Source organism: Muntiacus reevesi, chromosome 2 (genome assembly GCF_963930625.1).
Source record: "Muntiacus reevesi chromosome 2, mMunRee1.1, whole genome shotgun sequence".
Classification (NCBI taxonomy): Eukaryota; Metazoa; Chordata; class Mammalia; order Artiodactyla; family Cervidae; genus Muntiacus; species Muntiacus reevesi.
Genome location: NC_089250.1, coordinates 12,509,289 through 12,525,964, shown reverse-complemented (window position 1 = coordinate 12,525,964; position 16,676 = coordinate 12,509,289). Strand labels below are relative to the sequence as shown.

The window sequence follows — 16,676 nt, the reverse complement described above, 5'->3', positions numbered from 1 at the left end:
GACTCCTGCATCCGTCTCAGAATTTGTTTCCGGGCTTGTTCACTCACGACCCCGCTGTAGTCTGGTCTGAGAGCAGCCAGACGGATTGTTCTGAAACAGGATTCAGATCATTTCACTCCTCTGCTGTGTGATTCCTGATCGGACTCCCATGTGATGCTGGGGTCCCCGCGTGCTCTCTTGAGTGCGTCTGCTGCTCACCGGCCTCATCGGCTCTGCTCTGCCGGCTTCTGCCGGCCGTCCAGTGCACAGAGATGCCTGTGCACAGGCCTTTGCGGTGATGCTCTGCCTGTAGCGTGATTCTCCCTACTCACCGCCCTCACTGTCTTCAACTCTCTGCTTAAAGTCACAAAAAGTATCCTTACGCCATCCCCCAGCCTGCAGCCTGCTCGGCATTTATCCTGGCGTCCTCTGCATCAGGTTGCTTTCTCTGGTCTGCTCCATTTCCTCTCCCTGGAATGTATGCTCCATGAGAGCAGATTGCTTCTATTTTTGTGAGCCAGCGCCGTGAACACTTCAGCCATAGGAAGCACTCAGTACGTATTCTTGAGTAGCTTTAGTGAAGAAATAAGTACAGATCTCAACTTGGATAAAAGTTCCCATCCACTGTGGCTGCCTTGTTCAGTTCCCTATCAATACATGTGGCTGTGGTGGAGGTTAACGGGGTTCAAGGTCATGAGAGCTGAGGCTTTGACTTCGTCAGGTAAAAGGTGTGCCTGGTGCAGTACTTGGATAAGACTCTTCAGTCTCCTGGTGTCCCCCTCACAGCTCAGCTCCTGTCATCTCTGCCTTGGGTAGCGGTTGGACAGATCCAGAATTATGTATCTATAACTGATAACACGTTGTAGGTGTTAAGTGCCCTTGACATCTGCAAATAAGGAGCTTCCACTAATGACAGAGTGGGAAGTTAAACCTTGTTTGGTTTTATCTCGGGTGACGCCTCTCTCACTTTTCATTGCTCCTTGTTTTCCTGTAAGTTCATGTTTGATCAACAGACGGGACCACTGAGAAAAGGCTAATTGAGAAAAAAAGATACTCTGTGTGGCCATTGTGATTTTTTTCCCCACAGACACATAAAGACAGACATTCTGTGCACGTATTTCTTCACTGCCCAGAGTGTACAGGCTGTGCCTGTAACACATGGAACAATCCACATCTGTTATTTCTTTAGCTCTTTTCCAACTTTGAATTATGTGCCTGTTGGTGCATTTGTCAATTTAACCCTTAGGAGAGAAACCATCGTCTGTTTTCACATCTGAGACCAAGGTCACAGGCCAGAGAGAGAAGGTCAAGTGTAGCCAAGAGAGCTTTCCTTTCTCATTCTGTCTGGTCGGGCCGAAGGGGTAAGAGACAGTGTGAACCGCTGTTACCATAGGTTGTCAGCTTACCGTTTCTATGGAGACCAACTTCTTCCCTTCTTGGGCAGCTAAATACAGCAACACCATAAGACTTGTAGCTGAATTTGGCCTTCAGGTGGGACCCTTGGATTCTTTCAGAATTTGCTCGAGGCCCCCTCTGTAGGCCCAGAACTTAATTTCTTGAGCATGACATTCTCTGTTCCACACAACAGAATGTGTGATACCAAATAATGAAGTAATACTTTGGCCACCTGATGTGAAGAGCTGACTCATTGGAAAAGACCCTGATGCTGGGAAAGATGGAAGGCAAAAGGAGAACCGGGTGGCAGAGGATGAGATGGTTAGATAGCATCACTGACTCAATGGACATGAATTTGAGCAAACTCCGAGAGACAGTGAAGGAAAGAGGAGCAGTCCATGGGTCACAAAGAGTTGGACACAGCTTAGTGACTGAACAAAATGTTTGTGTGACGCGTGGTTACTCTTTCTTTCTCGTCAACTGAAACTCCAGTGGTTCTTTGAAGGAGAGCAGGTCATGTTCTCACTGGCCTGGGGGCTGGATCCCTGAGATCCTGCTGGTGTTGCTGACTTGATTCTGCCCAGGTGGGCCCAGGCTGCCCTAACGTGGACTCCGGTCCCGCACACCCAGGCCAGGGAGCTGTCTCTGCAGTTCCCCCACTTTCTTTGTCTTTCTCAGCTCTTTAAAGACTCAGGGAGGACAGCCTCTTTGGGATGGTGAATCACATCAGTTTATGTAATGCTCGTCCTTTGCTGCTTAGAGAAACCAGAGGAGGGGCTTGTGTGTGTTATTTTTCACATGCTCTGGGTTCTTGAACTGTAGCCCGTACATTATAGAACTCACAAGGCACAGTGGGGAAAACCTGTTTTTAGGTGCATTGGAAAAAATCTTGTGAGACCCACTAAAGAGGGCAGCTTGGTCCAACAGGAAAGATAATGGTGAAAATCTCAAAGCTCAGTTGTGTCAAGAGTTCAGAACAAATATCGTATAAGCACATATATAATGAATCTAAGAAAACAGTACTGGTGAAAAAGTGTTTGCAGGGAAGGAATAGCGACTCAGAGAGTGGACGTGTGGACACGGTGGGGGAAGGAGAGGGGGGCAGACTGGGGGAGTAGAACTGACATATACCCTGCCGTGCGTAGGACAGCGAACCAGTGGGGAGCCGCTACATAGCAGGGAACACAGCTTGTTCTGTGATGACCCAGTGGGTGGAATGGAAGGTTCAAGAGGGAGGGGGTCTGTATACGCGGGGCTGATTCACTTCATTGTACAGCAGAAACCAACACAGTGTTTTAAAGAAACTATCAGTTCAGTTCAGTTGCTCAGTCGTGTCCGACCCTTTGTGACCCCATGGACTGCAGCACGCCAGGCTTCCCTGTCCATCACCAACTCCCAGAGCTTGCTCAAACTCATGTCCATTGAGTGGGTGATGCCATCCAACCATCTCATCCTCTGTTGTCCCCTTCTCCTCCTGCCCACAATCTTTCCCAGCATCGGGGTCTTTTCAACTCAGTCAGCTCTTCGCATCAGGTGGCCAAAGTACTGGAGTTTCAGCTTCAGCATCAGTCCTTCCAATGAATATTGAGAACTGATCTCCTTTAGGATGGACTGGTTGGATCCACTTGCAGTCCAAGGGACTCTCAAGAGTCTTCTCCAACACCACAGTTCAAAAGCATCAATTCTTCGGCGCTCAGGTTTCTTTATAGTCCAACTCTCACATCCATAAGACTACTGGAAAAACCATAGCCTTGACTAGACGAACCTTTGTTGGCAAAGTAAAGAAACTGTAATTAAAAAAAAATAGTGATGTCTTGATTGAGGGCCCCCTGCGCTGCTGCCTGCAGGCTGTTAGGCAATGTCTTGCTTTCAATTCTAAACACTTAAGATTTTAAAAACACAGTCCGTCTTGGTTATCTTTGCTGTGATTTGCCTGGTCAGGGAACTAGGATCCCACTTGCCACACTTCATTGTTGTTGGTTAGTTGCTAAGTCATCTCCAACTCTCGTGGCCCCGTGGACTGTAGCCCGCCAGGCTCCTCTGTCCATGGAATTCTCCAGGCAAGAACACTGGAGTGGGTTGCCTTTCCCTTCAGGGGATCTTGACCCAGGGATCCAGCCGATATCTCCTGCTTGACAGGCGAATTCTTTACTACTGAACCTCTGCAGAAGCCCGTAATCACTGTTGACCTATGTGTGTGTTTTCTTGTTTGTTTGTTTTCTTATAGTGGTGCTGTAAGTAAGGTTGAATTTCTAGCCACTTACAGTGCCTTTAAGTATTTAAGTGTTTAAGTATTAATCAATGAAAAGCATTCTCCTTGCCCCTGTTGTTTTAAAGCAACCAGTGTATCAGTTTGGGAACTTAATTTTGGAAATAGTCCTGCTACAATCACCTGTTAGAAATTTTTGTGGTTGGGATTGAAGTATGTAGTACTAGGTTTTCTCATGACTGCTTTTTAACTTGATTGAATGCAGGACTAGTTGATAAAAATTGGTATTTACAGCTGTAAGTAAAAAATGGAAATGCTTATTAGTGTTCAGCTTATAGATTTTTTTATTACTTTTTTTTAATACTTCGTTGGCTGAGTTTAATTCAGTGCAATGGAATTGAAATATAATAAGGATATTGATTTAATTAATGCTGGCATCTTAATGTCCATTTTTAGATGAAACTAACGTAAAGAGGGTAATTATCTAATGACCGTATGAGAACTAGGTCTTTGGTAAGACAAAAGAGGAACAGTATGATAAATTGCATTGGATTTTTTTTTTTAGCATAACAGAACATGCTGATATGAAAAAGGAATTAAAGCCTAGGGCATTGTGTATTGATAATATATATGTGATTGTAAGACTAATTAAAACCCTCCTTTGACTTTTCTGAAGCCTATTCTTAGAAATTATGCAAATTAATTGAAGCCTTTGAAAAGATGCTTATGCAATGTTTGAGGTCCCTGAAGACCAAAAAAAAAAAAAAAACTGGCATGTTGCAACTGAAAAAATTATACTGTGAAGTGTTCTTTTTTAATTATTGTTAATTAGTTTATTTTAATTTGAGGCTAATTACTTTACAATATTGTGGTGGTTTTTGCCATACATTGACATGAATCATGGAGAAGACAATGGCACCCCACTCCAGTACTCTTGCCTGGAAAATCCCATGGATGGAGGAGCCTAGTAGACTGCAGTCCATGGGGTCGCTAAGAATCGGACATAACTGAGCGACTTCACTTTCACTTTTCACTTTCATGCACTGGAGAAGGAAGTGGCAGTCCACTCCAGTGTTCTTGCCTGGAGAATCCCAGGGATGGGGGAGCCTGGTGGGCTGCCGTCTATGTGGTTGCACAGAGTCGGACATGACTGACGTTACTTAGCAGCACCAGCAGCAGACGTGAATCAGCCACGGGTGTCCGTGTGTCCCCCATCAAGAACCCCCCCCCACCTCCCTCCCCACTCCGTCCCTCAGGGTCATCCCAGTGCACCAGCTTTGAGTGCCCTGTTCCATGCATTGAACCTGAACTGGAGATCTGTTTCACATATGGTAATATACATGTTTCAATGCTATTCTCTCAAATCATCCCACCCTCGCCTTCTCCCACAGAGTCCAAGAGTTTGTTCTATACATCTGTGTCTCTTCTGCTGTCTCACATATAGGGTCATCATTACCATCTTTCTAAATTCCATATATATGCTTTAATATACAGTATTGGTGTTTTTCTTTCTGACTTATTTCACTCTGTATAATAGGCTCCAGTTTCATCCACTTCATTAGAACTGATTCAAATGCGTTCTTTTTAATAGCTGAGTAACATTCCATGGTGTATATGTACCACAGCTTCCTTATCCATTCATCTGCTGATGGGCATCTAGGTTGCTTCCATGTCCTAACTATTGTAAACAGTGCTGCGATGAACATTGGGGCACACGTGTCTCTCTTAATTCTGGCTTCCTGGTGTGTATGCCCAGCAGTGGGATTGCTGGGTCATATGGTAGTGCTTTTGTGTGTGATGTGCTAAAAAGATTTTGATACTTACGTGCAAGGGGACTGAATTGCATATTGTTTTCTGTCCATTTTTTATATCCTCACGAGCAAAACTAGAACCAGAGGATTAAAGATTGAGGCTCAAATGGCCACTGCTGAAGGGAATCCCTGGAGTATTTAGTTGTGAAACTCGGGCTGTGAAAGTTTGGTTTCTGTACGGGGAGTGAGGCACTGCTTTTCTTACATGAAACTCTTCACCGAGTACATTTTAATTGTCATGTTAATTAGTTTAAACTCCCTCTCCCCCATGCCACATTCTTCATATTTTTGTATCACGTGGGATGTATTGATCTAATGAAGCAGGGCTGGCAAGAAGCCTTGGCTATTGGAGAACCCGTGATACACCTGTGCTAAATTGTAAGTGCTGCCAGCTCCTGAAGTAAACGGAGAGCAGTCAATAGGTTAAGATCAAGGAGGCATTTGGGAGATGAGGTGGCCCTAACATGTTCTTTCTTCTCCCCTGTCTTCTGTCTCTCAGTTAGCACTCTTCACCTCCTTCTGTAGGCTAATACTCCGGCCCTTACCTGTGTCTTAGAGAGCCTCAGTATTCACCCCGAAGCTTCGTTGCTCTGCTAATGACCCATATTCAGGCAGCTCTGTGCAGTGTGTGTTCAGTCACACTGACTTTTTGTGACCGTATGGACGGTAGCCCATCAGGCTCCTCTGTCCAAGGGATTTCCCAGGCCAGAATACTGGAGTGGGTTGCCCATTCCTCTTCCAGGGGATCTTCCTGACCCAGGGATGGAAGCTGCGTCTCTTACGTCTCCTGCATTGGCAGGTGGATTCTTTATCACCGCGCCACCTGGGAAGCCCACTCTGTGCAGCGGTATTTCTTGTGATATTTAATTCTTTCAGGTCATGCTTTTTTTTCCCAGGCATAGGGGTCCCTTTAAAGGCATCTCGGGGACCAGCGTGTTCCTGGGGGTGCTCTGAGGTTGTCTGATGTCCTCTGCTTCACAGGTGAAATGAAGGAAGACATCGGGCAGAATTGTAAAGGTAGAATGCGAAATATATTGCGCTTTGTGCACACTTCTTTTTCCAGCTTTCTTTATCAGCTTTCTTTATCACGTCTCATTTTCTAACTAAATTCCAAGATTCTCAGTGTCGGGAACCACATGTTTTTTACTTCATTCTGTAGGTTAGCGCTTAACACAGGGTATTGAAAATGCCACCAGTAGGTTGGGACTCCTATGGACTTGGCAGCTGGGCACATGTCCTGGATGAACTCTGTCCATCAGATGAGCCTGTCTGGGTTAACGCTGATACCATCACTACAGATAGGTGTTGATGACTGATAGCTTGTAGAGCACTGTAGGCATTCGCTGTACATGCTTCTTCAACCTCCATGCCTTAAAGAACATGGAGGCAGTTAGTAAAAAATGCTGGTTCATTATTGATGAAGACTGATTGTATACAAACATTAGGAGGTAATTCTAGTGTCAGAATTTTCTCTTGACAGTTTTTTCTTAAGCCATCGACGAATGCTGTGAATTGACAGCAGTCATTGGAGGTTTGCGGTAAGTGGTCAGTGTTAATAGCTATCACTTTTTAACTTGGCAATATCTGTCTTTGAAATAGCATCTTAGGAACATATAGGTTGTAAATAAGGGTTTTATTTATTATTATTTTTTTTATTTTTTGCTTGCTATATTATTTTTTGCTTTAACTATTAGCAGTTGAAAAATGAAAAGAGCCATTTTGGTCTTTGCTTCTCAGTCTGTTCCATGGCTAATCACAGATGACTAGGTAATCTGATGGCTAGCTCACGTTCTTAGCGTCAGACCACATAGATTTGAATCCTGGCTTCCCAGGTGGCGCTAGAGGTAAAGAACCAGCCTGCCAGTGCAGGCGACATAGGAGATGCAGTTTCCATCCCTGAGTCTGGAAGATCCTCTGCAGAAGGAAATGGCAACCCGCTCCAGTATTCACACATGGAGAATCCCATGGACAGAGGAGCCTGGCGGACTACAGACCATGGGGTTGCACAGAGTTAGCAGGCGCACATGCATTCTCTTGTTAGCTGTGTGTCCTTGTTTAGGTAACTTAACCTCTATATGTCTTAGTTTCCTGTCTGTAGGATGGATCCTACCCGATACTCTGCTGCGAGGGGAAAATAATAATGCAAGCAAAGTGCTCACAAGTATTTATAGTATGTTCATTGCTGTTACCGTTTCTGCTGCTGGAACATTTTAATCCAAACCAAGCCAGTGTCAGCGCAGAGTCTTCTGACTCTCCAGTTCAGTTGTCGCTCAGCCGTGTCCGACTCTGTGACCCCGTGGACTGCAGCACGCCAGGCCTCCCAGTCCATCACCAACTCCCAGAGTTCACCCAGACTCATGCCCATCGAGTCGGTGATGCCATCCGACCATCTCGTCCTCTGTCGTCCCCTTCTCTTCCCGTCTTAAATCTTTCCCAGCATCGGGGTCTTTTCCAATGAGTCAGTTCTTCTCATCAGGTGGCCAAAGTAGTGGAGTTTCAGCTTCAGCATCAGTCCTCCCAGTGAATATTCAGGACTGATTTCCTGAGAGAGTGAAAGCCCTGTGGGTTTAGGAAATAAAGCTGATGAAGTTCACGTGGTTTATGGAAGTTGATGTGTGTAATAATCTCTTTTACATTGTCATTTGACTGAAAATAAGATTCCCTGAAGAGTGATTGTTAAGGTAGGCTGGTAAGACAGCCCTTCAGTAAAATGAATGGTGTTTTACTTCTAATCAATATAAAACTACTTTAGGGCAAAAATAAAATGTATAGCTGCTAATGAAAATGGGAATGACATTGCCAGCCTGTCTTAAAAGAAAGGGGATTTTCCACAAGCAGTTTAACTGGACTCCAGTTTGTTTGAATAAACACTATTTCGTGAATGTGACAGGCACATCTGTAAATGTCCTGAGGATTTACTACTTACTCCTCATCTCAGGAATAGCATCATTCTTGATCCAGTAATTGAGAGGCGTGAAGGATTCTTTGGAGCTTTGCAAAGGCCAGGATGTATCTTTCAACCTGCAGTGAATTTCCCATTATCTCTCAGCAGATCATCGGTTTTCTGAATCATTTCGGGGGTCAGCAACACTTCCCCTCAGTCTCTCCTTAGAATCAGAAATGATTAGTTTGTGTCAGTAAATGAACACGTGTTCTCTGACTATATTAATAGCCCAAGGTAAATGGGCTTGAACTAAATTTGTTTTCCAATGAGAATATCTTTGCCTTTTCTCATACGTTCATATCCTTGTACATTTATTTGTAACACACTGCAGTCAGAAGGTCTGTGTATTGGCTGATTTGGAAATCCACTGGCGTTGAATTTTTTTTATCATAAAAGTCTCTGTATTTGTTTGTTAGGAGTGTAGAATGACTCCCTTTGCTTCTTGGATCAGACTGAAAAACCTCAGTGCAGTATTGTAAGACCCAGCCTCCCTAACTGAATTTACTGTCCCACCTTCCCAGAATCATTTCATTATCATCCAAAGCCTCATGATTTTTATATTCAAAATTAAGGTTCACGCCTTTAACTCCCTGGACGGCCAGTGTTTTGGTGGTTATGCTTTTTGATGCCACAAGTAAAAACAGTATTTGTTCTGCATTATTTTTCTAAGTCTGCATCTTCCATCACTGTTCTCTATATATCTCTTCCCTCCGCCTTTTGCAAACGCACTTTTCATTGTGTGTATTCTGTGCGGCATCTGGTGGCCTGGTCTGTGGGGAAAGTGAAGTGAAAGTGCTAGTGGTTCAGGCCTGTCTGACTCTTTTCGACCCCATGGACTGTAGACCGCCAGGCTCAGGCTCCTCTGTCCGTGGGATTCTCCAGGCAAGCAAACTGGAGTGGGTAGCCACTCCCTTTTCCGGGGATCTTCCCTACACCGGGATCGAATCTGGGTCTCCTGCGTTACAGGCAGATTCTTTACCGTTGAAAGCTCTGTGTGTGGTGGCCCAGTGGTTTTCAATGGATGCTGCTCAAATGGATGCATGAATGATAGAACACAGAGTTGGAATGGATATCAAAAAATCATCTAGTTTTTGATGTTTCTCTGGCTGGATTCTCTTGTGTTGTTGGAAGAGGGTGTTTGCTATACCAGTGTGTTCTCTTGGCAAAACTCTATTAGCCTTTGCCCTGCTTCATTATGTACTCCATGGCCAAATTTGCCCATTACTCCAGGTATCTTTTGACTTCCTACTTTTGCATTCCAGTCCCCTATAGTGAAAACAACATCTTTTTTGGGTGTTAGGTCACAGCAAACACCCTCTTCCAAAAACACAAGAGAAGACTCTACACATGGACATCACCAGATGGTCAATACCAAAATCAGATTGATAGTATTTGTTGCGGTCAAAGATGGAGAAGCTCTATACAGTCAGCAAGAACAACACCCGGAGCTGACTGTGGCTCAGATCATGAGTTTCTTATTGCCAAATTCAGATTTAAATTGAAGAAAGTATGGAAAATACTAGACCATTCAAATATGACCCAAATCATAAGATCCCTTACGATTTATACAGTGGAAGTGAGAAATAGATTCAAGGGATTAGATCTGATAGAGTGCCTGAAGAACTGTGGATGGTGGTTCTTGACATTGTAAGGAGGCAGTGATCAAGACCATCCCCAAGAAAAAGGATAGCAAAAAGACAAAATGGTTGTTTGAGAAGGCCTTACAAATAGCTGTGAAAAGAAGAGAAGGGAAAAGCAAAGGAGAAAAGGAAAGATATACCCACTTGAATGCAGAGTTCCAGAGAATAGCAAGGAGAGATAAGAAAGCCTTCCTCAGTGATCAAGGCAAAGAAATAGAGGAAAACAATAGAATAGGAAAGGCTAGAGATCCCTTCAAGAAAATTAGAGATGCCAAAGGACCTTTTCATGCAAAGATGGGCACAATAAAGGAGAGAAATGGTATGGACCTAACTGAAGCAGATTATATTAAGAAGAGGCAGCAAGAATACACAGAAGAGCTATACAAAAAAAGATCTTCACAACCCAGATAATCATGATGGTGTGACCACTCACCTAGAGCCAGACATCCTGGAATGCAAACTCAAGTGGGCCTTAGGGAGCATCACTATGAACAAAGCTAGTGGAGGTGATGGAATTCCAGTTGAGCTGTTTCAAAACCTAAAAAATGATGCTGTGAAAGTGTTGCACTCAATATGCCAGCAAATTTGGAAAACTCAGCAGTGGCCACGGGACTGGAAAAGGTCCGTTTTCATTCCTGTCCCAAAGAAAGAAAATGCCAGAGAATGCTCAAACTACCATGCAATTGCACTCATCTCACACGCTAGCAAAGTAATGCTCAAAATTCTCCAAGCTGGGCTTCAATAGTACATGAATTGTGAACTTCCAGATGTTCATGCTGGATTTAGAAAGGGCAGAAGAACCAGGGATCAAATTGCCAACATCTGTTGAATCATCAAAAAAGTAAGAGTTCCAGAAAAATATCTACTTCTGTTTTATTGACTATGCCAAAGCCTTTGACTGTGTGGATCATAATAAACTGTGCAAAATTCTTCAAGAGATGGAAATAATTAGACCATGACCACCTTACCTGCCTCCTGAGAAATCTGTTTCCAGGTCAGGAAGCAACAGTTAGAACTAGACTTGGAACAACAGACTGGTTCCAAATTGGGAAAGGAGTACATCAAGGCTATATACTGTCACCCTGCTTATTTAACTTATATACAGAATGCATCATGAGAAATGCTGGGCTGGAGGAAGCACAAGCTGGAATCAGGATTGCCAGGAGAAATATCAATAACCTCAGATATGCAGATGACACCACTTTTATGGCAGAAAGTGAAGAAGAACTAAGAGCCTCTTGATGAAAGTGAAAGAGGAGAGTGAAAAAGTTGACTTAAAGCTCAACATTCAGAAAACTTAAGATCATGGTATTGGGTCCCATCACTTCATGGCAAATAGATGGGGAAACAGTGGCTGACTTTATTTTTTGGGGCTCCAAAATCACTGCAGATGGTGATTTCAACCATGAAATTAAAAGACGCTTACTCCTTGGAAGGGAGGTTATGACCAACCTAGACCACATATTAAAAAGCAGAGACATTATTTTGCCAACAAAGGTCCATCTAGTCAAAGCTTTTGTTTCTCGAGGAGTCATGTGTGGATGTGAAAGTTGGACTATAAAAAAAGCTGAACGCCGAAGAATTGATGCTTTTGAACTGTGGTGTTGGAGAAGACTCTTGAGAGTCTGTTGGACTGCAGGGAGATCCAACTAGTCCACCCTAAAGGAAATCAGTCCTGAATATTCATTGGAAGGACTGATGCTGAAACTGAAACTCCAGTACTTTGGCCACCTGATGGGAAGAACTGACTCATTGGAAAAGACCCTAATGCTGGGAAAGATTGAAGGCCGGAGGGGAAGGGGATGACAGAGTATGAGATAGTTGGATGGTATCACCAACACAATGGACATGTGTTTGAGTAAACTTCCGGAGTTGGTGATGGACAGGGAGGCCTGGAGTGTTGCAGTCCCTTGGGTTACAAACAGTTGAACAGGACTGAGCAACTGAACTGAACTGGCTTAATTCAATAATTATTTCTTGGGTGAACCACATAATATAAATGAGACAGTTTGGCAAAGACTCCTCGAAGTTTTGTATGTTTTACATAGCTGTCAGTCATGTGTTAAACTTTTCCAGTGGCCAGAGGTTTGTGGGCAAACCTTTTTTGAAAGTACACTTGCTCTGCAGCTAGAAGTTTCAGGCATTACCATTCATAACATAAACATTTGAGTTGTAGATTTATAATCATAATGAAACTCATAATCATTATGGATCTTTGCTCCGGAATTTAACAAATTTTCATTTTGTTGACTTGCTTTTGAAACGTGTGGGATTTGTATTCCGTTATCACTAGAAATTATTTTTTCTCTTAAATGCTGATTAAAAAATGATCTTAAGGATTTCCCTGATGGTCCAGTGGTAAAGAATCCACCTGCACATGCAGGGGACATGGGTTCCATCCCGGGAAGATTCCACACGCCTCGGAGCAAGTAAGCCTGAGTGCCCCGAATCCTGAGCCTGTGCTCTGCAACAAGGAAAGCCAGTGCTATGAGAAGCCTGTGCACCACACTTAACAAGTAGCCTCTGCTCGCTGCGACTAAAGAAGATCCCACACAGCAACGAAGAACTAGCACAGCCCAAAATAAACAAGTAAATAAAATTTTAAAAAGGAATTGGAAATTTGTAAGATTTCATTAAAAAAAAAATGACCTTAAGAAAGTGAAAGTTAGATCTGAGCAGAAAAGGATATATTTTAAAGTTTCCAAGTTCCTTTTTGAAACTTGGAGCTCATGTTTATTAATAAGATATAGTCAGTATGTCAGTTCAGTTCAATCGCTCAGTTGTGTCCGACTCTTTGCGACCCCATGGCCTGTAGCACGCCAGGCCTCCCTATCCATCACCAACTCAGCAACTCCCAGAGCTTACTCAAATTCATGTCCATTGAGTCAGTGATGCCATTCAACCATCTCATCCTGTGTCATCCCCTTCTCCTCCCGTCTTCAATCTTTCCCAGCATCAGGGTCTTTTCCAGTGAGTCAGTTCTTCCCATCAAGTGACCAAAGTATTGGAGTTTCAGCTTCTGCATCAGTTCTTCCAATGAATATTCAGGACTGATTTCCTTTAGGATGAACTGGTTGGATCTCCTTGCAGTCCAAGGGACTCAAGAGTTTTCTCCAACAACACAGTTCAAAAGCATCAATTCTTTGACTCTGAGCTTTCTTTATGGTCCAATTCTCACATCCATACATGACTCCTGGAAAAACCATAGCTTTGACTAGGCAAACCTTTGTTGGCAAAGTATTGTCTCTGCTTTTTAATATTCTTTCTAGGTTGGTCATAACTCTTCTTCCAAGGAGTAAGCATCTTTTAATTTCATGACTGCAATCACCATCTGCAGTGATTTTGGAGCCCAAGAAAATAAAGTCTGTCACTGTTTCCATTGTTTCCCCATCTATTTGCCTTGAAGTGATGGGATCAGATGTCATGATCTTAGTTTTCTAAATGTGAATTTTAAGCCAACTTTTTCACTCTCCTCTTTCACTTTCATCAAGAGGAACTTTAGTTCTTCTTCACTTTCTGCCATAAGGGTGGCGTCATCTGCATATCTTAGGTTATTGATATTTCTCCCGGCAATCTTGATTCCAGCTTATGCTTCCTCCAGCCCAGGGTTTCTCATGATGTACTCTGCATATAAGTTAAATAAGCAGGGTGACAATATACAGCCTTGATGTACTCCTTTCCCAATTTGGAACCAGTCTGTTGTTCCATGTCCAGTTCTAACTGTTGCTTCCTGACCTAGAAACAGATTTCTCAAGAGGCAGGTCAGGTGGTCTGATATTCCCATCTTATTCAGAATTATCCACGGTTTATTGTGATCACAATAACCGTGAACACAATCAAAGGCTTTGGCATAGTCAGTAAAGCAAAAGTAGATGTTTTCTGGAACTCTCTTGCTTTTTCAATGATCCAACAGATGTTGGCAATTTGATCTATGGTTCCTTAGCCTTTTCTAAATACAGATTGAAGCCTGACTTGGATAATTTTGAACATTACTTAGCTAGCGTGTGAGATGAGTGCAATTGTGTGGTAGTTTGAGCATTCTTTGGCATTGCCTTTTTTTGGAATTGGAATGAAAACTGATCTTTTCCAGTCCTGTGGCCACTGCTTTCTCCAAATTTGCCGGCATATTGAGTGCAGCACTTTAGCAGCATCATGTTTTAGGATTTGAAGTAGCTCGATTGGAATTCCCTCACCTCCACTAGTTTTGTTCATAGTGATGCTCCCTAAGGCCCACTTGAGTTTGCATTCCAGGATGTCTGGCTCTAGGTGAGTGGTCACACCATCATGATTATCTGGGTCGTGAAGATCTTTTTTATATAATTCTTCTGTGTATTCTTGTCATCTCTTCTTAATATCATCTGCTTCTGTTAGGTCCATGCCATTTCTCTCCTTTACTGTGCCCATCTTTGCATGACGTGGTCCCTTGGTGTCTCTAATTTTCTTGAAGAGATCTCTAGCCTTTCCCATTCTATTGTTTTCCTCTATTTCTCTGCACTGGTTACTGAGGAAGGCTTTCTTATCTCTCCTTGCTATTCTCTGGAACTCTGCATTCAAGTGGGTATATCTTTCCTTTTCTCCTTTGCTTTTTGCTTCTCTTCTTTCCTTAGCCCTTTGTAAGGCCCCCTCAGACAGCCATTTTTTCCTTTTTTTGCATTTTTCCTTGGGCTTGGTCTTGATCCCTTTCTCCTGTACAGTGTCATGAACTTCTGTCCATAGTTCTTCAGGCACTATATCAAATCTAATCCTTTGAATCTATTTCTCACTTCTACCTGTATAATCATAAGGGATTTGATTTAGGTCATGCATGAGTAGTATGGTAGTTTTCCCTACTTTCTTCAATTCAAGTCTGAATTTTGCATTAAGGAACTCATGATCTGAGCCACAGTCAGCTCTGGGTCTTATTTTTGCTGACTTTGTAGAGCTTCTTCATCTTTGGCTGCAAAGAATATAATCAATCTGATTTCGGTAGTGACCATCTGGTGATGTCCATGTGTAGAGTCTTCTCTTGTATTGTTGGAAGAAGGTGTTTCCTGTGACCAATAGACATGGTTGTTTGAGTCCGGAATATAAATGACCTACTTATGGATGCATTTAACCCTCCAAAATATTCAGTTTCTTTTCTTTTTTTTGGCAGTATTTTAAGCAAGAAAACTTAAAGAGTTTTCACATAGGTTGGAACAAAAACAGATGGGTTTCCACGAGTAAGAAATTTGTGTGCTTGCATCTGAATCCTAATAGAAAAAATTTAATTGTAGCAAAGCTAAGCTGTGATTCACAAAGGAAAACTTGTTTCTCAACCTTTGTTCACTAAGCTTTATTTTAAAATATTTTAATGTCATCTAGACAAAACATTGCTAACAGTATTTTAATTGTTTAAAAATATTCATGTCATTAATATTTTCTTTTCACCCCACATGTGACTACGTGTGGTTTTGATGTGGGTGATATATCTTTAAGGATGAACAAAGAAAAAGATGTTCAGAGGTTCACAGAGGCGCCCAGGGACTGTGGAGAGAAGAGAGTGTGATATGTACAGAGAGTGATCGATCCCCTCTTTACCTAGATGCACAGTTTGATTCAGGATGCACTGAAATCATTAACAATAAGGATTTATTATAGAGTGCACAGCCTTGAAAAGAGAAGATTATCTATGGACCGCATTTCTGTCTAAGACTTAGTGCTTTATTTCTAAGGAGCCGCAGGTCCCCATGAATAAAATAGGGCAGAAGGTTGTGTGGTGGTTCAGTCGCTAAGTCATGTCCGACTCTTTGCGATCTCATGGACTGCAGCATGCCAGCCTTCCCTGTTCTCACCGTCTCCCAGAGTTTGCTTAAATTCATGTCCATTGAGTCCGTAATGTTATCTAACCATCTCATCCTCTGCTACCCCTTTCTCCTCCTGCCCTCAATCTTTTCCAGCATCAGGGTCTTTTCCAAAGAGTCAGGTCTTCATATCAAGTGGCCCAAGTATTGGAGCAGGTCAGGGACAGTTATTAGTGTAGGGTTTCTATGCATTAAAAGGTTTCCACCGCAGCATTGGAGCCGAGACAGGGATGGATGTAAACTTGGCTGAAGACTTCGGGTCAGTGGTCAAGGTCACACGGAGAGCCTGGGACAAATTAGATATTTGGGATTAAAATATACACACTACTGTATATAAACTAGATAGATAACAAGGACCTACTATATAGCACCAGGAACAATATTCAGTTTCTTGTAATAGTCTATAATGAAGAAGATTATGAAAAAGAATACACATATATTTGTATGTATAGCTGAATCTCTTTACTGTATATCTGAGACTAACACAACATTGTAAATCAACTTTACTTCAATAAAATTTTTTTAAAATCCACTTTACATTGGCAGATCAAAGGAAGTCATAGATCCCCAGCTGCGTTTGTACTTCTCACACCCAATTGATGTATTTAGAAACAGCAGGATTTACTTGCAGCTCTTATTTCCTCAGGGACAGTCTGCAAAGACATTTATTTATCCACTGCTGTTTATAAAGACCGTGAGTTATGAGGTGACCTCCATCTCAGCAAGATAAATCCTGGTGGCCAGAGTCCCACCAGCCTCATCTTTTGCTGGGTAGCTGAAGTAGTTACTGAAATGTGTTTTCTTGAGAAGGCAGGAAGGCTCTGCTCACACACACAAGGCTTAGTTGAATTGTCTATAAAACTGCCAGGCACCTAT

The 16,676-nt window shown here is 42.7% G+C and overlaps 1 protein-coding gene across 8 annotated transcripts in view; it reads left to right on the top strand.

Annotated features, from left to right (window-relative positions):
- SFMBT2 (Scm like with four mbt domains 2) overlaps positions 1-16,676 on the top strand; it is a 178,319-nt gene that overhangs the window by 95,864 nt on the left and 65,779 nt on the right. The gene's annotated exons all lie outside the window — the stretch shown is intronic.